The 10,063-nt window shown below is 39.2% G+C and overlaps 1 long non-coding RNA gene across 1 annotated transcript; it reads left to right on the forward strand.

The window, feature by feature from the left end:
- LOC112432640 (uncharacterized) lies at positions 1 to 2,849 on the forward strand. The gene is made up of 6 exons (XR_013096458.1): positions 1 to 204; positions 352 to 398; positions 711 to 755; positions 1,595 to 1,624; positions 2,085 to 2,153; positions 2,360 to 2,849. It is a non-coding gene; the product is annotated as an uncharacterized LOC112432640 (long non-coding RNA).
- Positions 2,850 to 10,063: the final 7,214 nt, after the last annotated feature.

Genomic DNA, 10,063 nt, shown 5'->3' on the forward strand with positions numbered 1-10,063 from the left:
GCTCTATTTTTCTTTTGCCTGGGTGGCAGCTCCACGCTTCCATAATTTGGTAATCAAAATATGTAACTTAATTAATTATATTGTGACGTACTTTTGCCTTTTCTTATTATTCTGCCTTCTCAATAACTATCAAAGCCTATTCACATTTAATTTGGCTTTCACAGAAATCCTACCTCTCCTTCTGGCTACAGAGTACTTACCAAGGTTAGAAACAAAGAACAGTTATGCTTTATTAATGTTCGCTAATTACAATGTTCCACATTTCCTTGCTTTTTAAGTCATTTTTAGGCTTTTTAGAGTTTTTGTTTTTTTATTTTTTTTAGCAGTAATGTTTCTGCCTATTTATTTCAGCCCATGAAATCGAATGCAGATCTTCCTAATGTGAGATTTACATAAATGTAAGTAATTTTGTTTGTCATTGTCATTAATGTTGTTGCTGTTGTTGTTTTTGTGCAGTTTGCAATCATATAAACCTAGCAAACATCAGTCAGCACAGTGACTAACCTAAACAGATTCTTGCTTTATTCACATATATTATATGTAATTATATATACCTGCACATTGTACCTAGGGTTGCAGCCACTTGGCCCCACCCCATTGTTGTGACAGCCCTGATTGTACTTATACACTGCATCTGAACAGGGAACAGTCTGCCACATTAATGTATTTTTAAGTGACTTGTTTGTAATACATGAATTTGTTTCTTACAGATGTCAAAGTCTCAACCTCATGCTGCCCTCCCCCATCCTCCTAAAGTAAGTATTTGTTGTTGTGGTTTTTTATGCGGTGTCTGTGTCACATGCTAATCATAATTATTGAAATAACTGTTTTCTAACAGGTTTTCCAAAACACTAGTTATGTTTGTTGTCATTCAGACCAATACTACTGCTTAGACATTGTTTAGTGGTCATGCATGTTTGACAAGCTCGTTATGATACCAAAACAGTAGGCCTATCACAATAATCGATATATCGACTTAACACACAGTACATGTACATGACCTCAATAATTGTTGATGATGTAATTTATGTGCCATTATATTTACAAAAATAAAATATAATGATAACAAAACAATAACATTAAATATCATTGTTTTCTATTTGTTAGAAAACTTACTATTTATTCAAGTTTTTAAGGTATCTAATATTTTGATTCCTAATTTCAATGATCTAAATACTTTAAGAATTAGATGTTGGTTTGTCAATTGAAAGTGTGTAGATCTTGCATTATTATGGTGTTATATTATGATTATACATTCAAAGACATAAAATGGTCTTAAAATGACAATGACATAACTTGTCGCAATTGTTTATGGGGCAATATACCGACCAACAAAAAGTCGTTATCGTAACAGGCCTTCAAAACAGACAGTTTTATGATTGATAAATTAAAAAAATAAATACATTTAATTTCTCTGAGATTCTCTAATATTCAGTTACAGTTCACAACACAGCTACCCGTACATGCAGTATTATACTGTAAATATAAATCTCTGCATTTAGCATCCCACTAGAAGCGTCACAGTTACTGCCTCTTTTTTTTTTTTTTACAAATACCTGTACTATTACTAACACATTTACTGTTTTACTTTTAGCCTGTGGATACAAATGCAGATTTCCTTAATGTAAGTTGTGCATTTTAATTACATCATGTTATTTTTATTATTATTTATTTATTTATTTTATTTTACATTCAAATATTTCAAGCTTCTTGGTTAAAGAAGCTTGATTGCTAGTAGGTAAAGAATAGTTCACCTATAATTCATATTCCCAATTAATTTCTCACCTCTGATTGAATGCCTTTGTTTGTTTTCCTTTTGACTATAACAAAACATTTTTGCTGGATATATATGGTGAATTTATATGCATAGATACAGTCGTAGTGCTTGACACATGCAAACAGCAGTAGATGTACTAAAAAGGAAATAATTACAATCATGATGTTGATTGCTGATGTCAGTATATATATTTTAGAGGAATGTTTTGTTTTTCACCCAAAATAACTATATTGCTTCAGAAGAGATTTATTACCCTACCGGACTCTTATATATTGTTCTGTTTTTTGTTTGTTTTTGTTATTTTCAGGTTCAATGGTGCGTGTTCTTCTAATGGCCGCCTTCCCACTGGAGGTTTTGATCCACAGCAATTTAAAAGGTAATCAGCTTTGAAAGTCAGTTCAAATGGTTAGCTAATAGTACTTTAAAAAGCCTACAACTCTGTCACCAGTTTCTTTACCAAAAATTACCCATAAAAGTATCGCTCAATAGCATATATTGTAGTTCAAATGTTTAGTTGTACAAATATCAAATTTTTGGAAATCTAAAACTAGTCAAACACTCAAATGTTCATGCTTTTTATAGGAGGACAGAGCAAAACGGACATCGGCGCAGAGTGAAGAACTGCCCTTGATAAGGACACTATGACAGCCATATATAGTAAGTGAAGACTTTCTGTGTATCTAAAATTGCATACAGCACAAGTAACTTACTTTGCAACCATTAAAATAGGTTGTAAAGTAAGTTACCAATACAAATAGGTGATGATGCATTGTAGTGGTTGGTCTCAGACAAAGAAGGTCAACAGATTTATGAATGCTGGAAGGTAAGGAGAGACGACCAAAAGGGGTGTTAGCATTACTGTAATGTGAACTGGATAGACTTCCCATCTAGGAAAAAAAAAGAGGTAAATTATGCGTAAAATATATCTGTATTAATATCTGTATCTGTATAAACAGAAATATCTGTTTGCTAAATGAAGCCAGCTAACATAAATCACATTTTTATTTTAACTCTGATAAAAGTAATAGAACTGTGACTTTTGTTTGTTACAGTGGGGGTAAGGAAGGGGTTTCCCAGCGTGTCCAGAAGGGCTTTGAGGATTGCAGTGAAAGCTGGGGGACTGAGACTGTGTGTATATATATATATATATATATACACACATATATGTATATGTGTGTGTGTTTCTTTTAGAATGTTTAAGTATGTAATGAGAATAAACTTATAAAATGAATATTCCTTGCTTGATTGATATGCTATATGTATGTTTTAAACATCAAATAAAGATTTCTTTCAGATGTTACATGTGAATGTGTTTTCTTAGAAATATATGAAGGGTTAAATTTATATTTTTTTGAATGATTTTAAATACATTTAAATTGTATTTTGAAATATATTTTATTAATATATTTCAAAATATACAAAAAATGGCCAAAAAATATATGTGCTAAAATACATTTTAAATATATAAATATATTTCAAAATGTATTTTAAAATATATTTTTTTACCGTATGGGCAAAGCTACACCAGAGGGTTGTGCTGTGTAACAGGTTGGTGCAGGTGGTGTTATCTACATTTGAACATTAGGCAACAGTCTCATGAAGACACTTTCTATTGTTCACTAAAGACCAACAATAACAGAGACAAAGGGAGAGCAGCAGAACTAGTGCTAACAATTAGCACTGCTAGCCTGCCCACCAACACCAGCTAATGTTCTAAAAACGATGATCAATGATTTTGCTGTAACGGCTCCAGCTGTCTGTGTCAGGGACACGTTGGAGATGAAGTGAGTGATCCAGTGACAAAGGTTTGGAAAGCTGCAGTCAGCTGAGACTAAAGGAGTCACCTGACCGAGAGACCAAATGTTTCACTGAGAACGTCCAGATGAACAGAATCAACCTTTGGGATAATCTGTTCCACACATCCATGTTTCACTTACTGCATTATATTTCCTCATTGCTGTGCACACAGGCCTGTGGCTTATAACCAACTCCAAGTTCAGACTCAGAGGCTGCTGAAGCTGTTTTCTGGAACAGAGACGTGTTGGATATAAAAGCAACTCTTCTTTATGTGTCAGCACTGAGGAAAGGAGCAGCTTCGTTTCTAAGTGTATGAAGGACTGTAGCAGTGTGTGTGTGAGCTTTATTTCACAGACAGAACCATGTCAAAAACACAACTTCAGGTAAAAACAATACAAAATCAAAGAGTCTGATCAGAAGGATTAAACAGAGGAGCGTGGGACTGTTTTTAACAGACAGCAGGTTAAGCCAGGCTGGAGGAGTAAACTGAGCCTCGGTGTGAGCAGCAGTGTGTTTGACAGGAAGCTGAGATAAACAGTCTGGAGCCCATTTAGTGCTTCATATGAAAGTGTGAGGATTTGAAAGCAAATCTAAAATCAAGCAGGAGTCAGTGTGAGAATGATTTGTGCTTTTCCTCAGTCAGATGCTGGGAGTTTCAGTTCATCCATGTTCAGCGTGCTGTGCTTTGTGTAACAGGAGAATATGACAGTATAAATCAAGTCTCCATGTCACTGAAAGCCTCCACAGTCTGCTATGGAGGTGCATCAGTTTGGATTTACAAGAAGAACATTTCTTAAACCTGCCACAAGATGGCGCTCCAACAGAAGGGATGTCCACAGTGTAACACAGACACACACATACTGTGTGAATGTGTGAGTGAATGGGCTTTCAACACAAGGCTTCTGCTGCTACCTTTAATGACATAATTAGCTAACAAGAACAAACTGTTAATTACCACCAAAGAACGGCTCCAGATTTTAGCTGCTGACCATTTTGTGAAACGTTGATTACATCAGCTTATTGTTGATTTTTCAACCTTAATATCAGCTGCTTTAAAGGAGCCTGGTTCTCTCGCAGTAACACTTTTCTTCACTAGATGCAGTGCAGGCACAGTCTGTGTTTCTAAACTACACACTAATGTTCATTGTTGTGCAGCTAAATCCTCCCTCTGGATGGGAAGAATCCCTGTCAGGCTTCAAACACCTGGCTTGGTGTTCTGGAGCTAATGTGTCACCTGTGAGGACTCTGAGATGAACACACAGCAGACACTTCAGTTCTCCGTCTGTGTGTCCTCAGTTTCCCAGCATGCCTTGGCTGTGGTGGTGGAGGTGAATGAGGGGGAACATGCTGCTCTGTCAGCACTCAGGTTTCATACCTGGTGATCTCAGAGGACAAAGCGGCGTTACAGCAGCGCACGTTGATGAGACCTGATGCTCTGAACAGTTCAGACTTCAGCCTCACTCTGAGAAAACAAACGACTGACTGTCAGCAGCAACTACACCTGCTCCATCAGTGACGGAGAGAAGAACTGAGACTGAGAGACATACAGCTGCAGGTCAAAGGTCAGAAACGCCCGCTCTTTGTACGGGTCAGGAGTTAGTACTGCAGAGGTCAGAGGTCAGCTTGCTGACAAACCATTTGAAACAGTTTGGAGCTAAAAGCACAACAGCAGAGGAAAGAAGAGACACTGCAGAGATGATGCAAAATATTGTGTTTTGTTCTCAGCTGTCAAAAAGTGTAACACACGTGTTCCAGCACAGCCTTTGTGTACTTTCACTTCTCCATACTGTCCATTGGAAATCCTGTTTGTTACTTTTTGATTTCAGTCCATGTGTCCAAAGCAAACTTCTGTCCCACACTTTCTCTGCTGACTCTTCACCGATGCTCAGATGATCTCAGATGATTTCACCAGAACTCATCAAAATTCGGGCTCCACAGAAACCCAGACGTCACTAAACAAGCGTAACAAGCAAAGTGAAAACTGGTCGTTCAGCTTTATTGACCAAAGATAAGCTCACATGTCACCTCATGACACAGACACTTATTTCCACAGCATGCACGAGGACTGACAATAAGTGTCTATAAAGCCACTTCTATCTGCCACACCTGTGCTTCTGTCATGGTTGCTCTCCTCTCACTCTGTCATTTATCCACAGTCTGCCTCCCTCTGCTCCGTCAGCTGACGTCCTCTCTACACCACCTGCTGTGTTTTATCCTGCAAAAACACATTTAAGAAGCGTTGCACCGAGTAACGGGAGGAACTGCTATAAAATCCATTTAAAGGAGGTGGTGCTGAGTGCTGTGACTGGGGTCCCACCACTGACATCACGGGTGGAGGACATGTTGGAAAACTGCTACAAAGTGCTGTGCAGCCAGCAGAGCTTACAGTCTGTCCTGTGTGTCATACAGGCTCTCACACTTAGTGTTTCTGTGACACATTGAAGAGAAGTTTGTGTTGTTCACAGTTGTGCTTGTACTGAGTGACAGCTGACATGACCTAACAGGAATAATGTGTCTGTGCTGAATGAGAAGTAACACACAATGAAGTCTTGATGCATCTCAATCATCCAGGAAAGTGAGTCTGTTGCTTCTGTTCATCTGGACGCAGCGTTTTGTGGGAGAAACGTGTCGTCATCATCAGGTGACGTCTTCAGTCTCAGCTGCAGGTTTCAGTCTTACAAACAGGACATTTGCATAAAGACTGAAAGCAGCTGCAGGAACGATGGGCTGGGAGCTCCGTTCCTTCATCTTAATTATGCAGATTCTCAGGACCATTGATCAACAACCACTGATCCATGTCCATGAGTCCCATTCACAGAGATGTGGGAATGGCTGCAGTCACAGCATGTAAGATGGAAAGAAATGAGAAGTATTTAGCTGAAGTGGATTTGATTTATGTTACTTCTTTTTTAACTTGTAGTTCTACATTGGAAGATTATTGTGATATTGAAATATAAAAATACATTTATATTCTATTATTTTCTCAAAATAAGCGTCACACTCGTGGAAGCCGGTGTAGCCGCCGAAACGCCTGCATTTATGGAGACTTTCAGCCCCAGGTAGGCCAGTTATGGATCTTGGGATCCACATTATGTCAGCAGCTGTTCTCCACCGTGAACTGTGTTCAAACAAACACGCTCACGCCTCACAGACGACAGCTTACAGTCTGTAGAGATAAAGTGACTTCGTACAGCCCCGTCTTCAGTCTTGTGGAGATGATCTCGACGCTTTGGTGGATGTTACTAGCTCCTGTGCAGTATTTTGTAAAGACATGATTATACCCCTTAAGCGCGTTAAAATGTACGCTAACAATAAGCCATGGGTCACTAAAAGTGTCAAATCCTGTTTAAGGAAAAAGAGACAGGCCTTTAAAGAGGGGCTGTTACCGATTTTCAGACAGCTACCAAGGAAATGAAAATCGAGATCTTGAAAGCAAAACAGACAAAAACCTTCTTGAAAGCAAATTTGCTGCAAAAACTTTTGGGTCTGCCTGGACTTGTATGAAAACCATAGCAGGGTTTCAAAATCCCCAGAGCAGCAGTCAGGTCATTTTAGATGTTTTAATTCAGACAGAGATTTTCAAATGCTTTAAACATGTTTTATGCTCGTTTTAGTTCTTCTGATTTCAGCGAGGATATTTGGGAAGTGAAACAGAAACTGAGAGATACTCAGCACTTTATCATTGAACTCAGCGATGTTAAAAAGGCCTTTCATACAGTCAATGTGAACAAGAGCCAGGTCCTGATAATATTAGTGGCCGCCTAATTAAATCTTGTGCTGATGAACTCAGTCCTATATTTCAGGTTATTTTTAACAAATCCTTGCAAACACAACATGTGCCCTCTCTTTGCAAAGAAGCAGTCGTGGTTCCTGTCCCTAAATCTAAACGACTTCAGGCCTGTTGCCTCACTTCAGTTGTAATGAAAGTCTTTGAAAAAATCCTCAGAAATGTGATTATGAAGAGACTGAAGGTCAGCTGGATCCAATGCAGTTTGCATACAGGCCCAACAGAGGAGTGGAGGACGCACTTTTGACTTTACTAAATCTGATTCTTAAACATGTAGAGAGTAAAGGGACTTTTGCAAGACTTCTTTTCATTGATTTTTCTTCGGCTTTTAATACAACACAGCCCCATATTTTAATTAAGAGACTTTTAGAACAGTTTGAAATCAGGAAAAACCTGCTGGGCTGGATTTTAGATTTTCTAACTGACAGGTCACAAAGAGTGAGAATAAATGGGGTTCTGTCTGACCCAGTGTTCTCCTCCACAGGTTCTCCTCAAGGCTGCGTCCTATCGCCCTTATTATTCACTCTCTATACAAACATGTGTCAGGGCAGACATGAAAACAGGGTCATTATTAAATATGCAGATGACTCTGTTATTGTCAGCTTACTGAAAGAGGGTGAAACTAACCACGGCCCAGTCATTGATGACTTTGTTCAGTGGTGGGAGGAGTCTTATCTCCAGCTGAACATATCTAAAACAAAAGACATGGTTGTTGATTTTAGGAAACAACAAAATGGGCACGGAGTCACTTTAATTAAAGGTCAGAAAATAGAGCAAGTACAATCATATAAATATCTTGGGACTATAATCAATGAAAAACTGAACTTTGATCAAAATTGCAAATCAGTTTGTAAAAAGGGTCACCAGCACCTTTATTGCCTTAGGAAACTTGTTCATTTCCACATTGACCAAAAAAATGTTAACTTTGTTTTATCGTTCTTTTATTGAGTCTGTTTTATCCTTTTGTTTGGTGGCATGGTTCGGTCAGACCTCTGTCACAGAGAAAAACTCTCTGAATCAGATAGTGAGATGGTCCAGCCGTCTGATAGGTGAGCCACAGTCTTGTTTAGCCTCCCTGTACTCTGAGCAGGTACAGAGGATGGCTTTATCAATCCTTAAAAATGGTTCCCATCCTCTAAGGGGTGAATTTCAGCTTCTTCCCTCAGGACGGAGGTTTCTATTTCCGAGATGCAGGACAAAGCGTTATAAAAACAGCTTTGTCCCCGTTGCTGTCACTGAATTAAATAAGAACTGTTTTTGATTCGAAATATTAAAGTATGTGTCACAGTGAGTTTTATATATTTACTAGGTATGTGTGTTTTTAAAGGGATGTCAAATGCTGTCATTTTTCTGTAGAGCAAATTTACCTTGCCTTTGGGTATAAATAAAGTTACCTTACCTGCAGACGCTGTGCGCAGAGGTTCAGGAGCAGAAGTCCCGTTGTAAACATATCACGGCAGACCCGACGATGTTTGCATGAACGCGCTTTTTTTAAAAGTCAGGTCGAGGCTCCAAAAGCCCAAAGGCGATATAACAGTTTGTGTTTGCTACATGGATCATTGGAGTTCAGCTTTCCTTTGTTATATTTCTTTAAGAGCTCAAAATGTGTTCATTACTTAAATAAAATGTAATTTTCTCTGTAGCACTTCATGGATTTCATAAGCAACACACTGTAGTTGTTCACACAAAGCATAAAGGTAAAAACAATATACACAGTGTTATCTTCATTTTAGATGTCACAAAGTATTTGCGGCTCCCAGTGTTTTCCCGAACCCTGACCCTTTGCGTGGAAACCGGGTCCAAAAGGCTCTTTGGGTGTTAAAGGTTGCTGACCCCTGCACTAGGCCCAACTGACACATATATTTGATTCCAAATACAAAAAATAATGTGTAACCTGCTGGAAGAATGTAGGAGGTTGAGACAGGATCTCAGCACTTGGTGTCTGCAACAAAAGACAACAATATGTGGGCCGATCGTGGCTCAAGAGTTGGCAGCTCGTCTTGTAATCGGAAGGTTGCCGGTTCGAGCCCCGGCTTGGACCGTCTCGGTCGTTGTGTCCTTGGGCAAAAAAGCACTTTGGGGTCCTTAGGGACGAGTAAAGCGCTCTACAAATACAGGCCATGTAATGGCAGAAACGTTCTCTAGTGTAAATCCTGACTAGTTCATTAACTACAGATCAGTTTCAGTGAACATTATTCACAGAGGGATCTGAGTTCCTTATACCAGACTCTACAGAAACTGTAACACTGTACAGCTCTGCGACTCAACAATATGACAACAATGTAACACACACTAGAATCATCAAATAAAGCCCCACTAACCACTAGAACTAGAACTAACTAACTAGCACTGGACACTTGCATATTAGAGATTTCTACCACCATAGGAGGCGAGATATCATCCTTGAACCAGAGCATCCAGCCCTCAATTTCGGACATAAAAAGCGACGTGGCCAGGCATGATAACACTTTGACTGAACTGCAGGACTGTGCCTCGAACCACTCTGACACCATCGCCACTCTCCAGGCCACTGTGGAGCGTTTGTCTGCGGAGGTAAAGAAGCTAGATGAGAGATGTGGAGCTCTTGAGGCACTCCAGGAGGAATAATTTAAGAACTGCAGGAATACCAGAAGGCACAGAGGGACCCAAGATGACTGAGTTGGTTCACACCTGTTGGCGGAGGCGCTATCTCTCGAGGAGAA

Source organism: Maylandia zebra, unplaced genomic scaffold (genome assembly GCF_041146795.1).
Source record: "Maylandia zebra isolate NMK-2024a unplaced genomic scaffold, Mzebra_GT3a scaffold11, whole genome shotgun sequence".
NCBI lineage: Eukaryota > Metazoa > Chordata > Actinopteri > Cichliformes > Cichlidae > Maylandia > Maylandia zebra.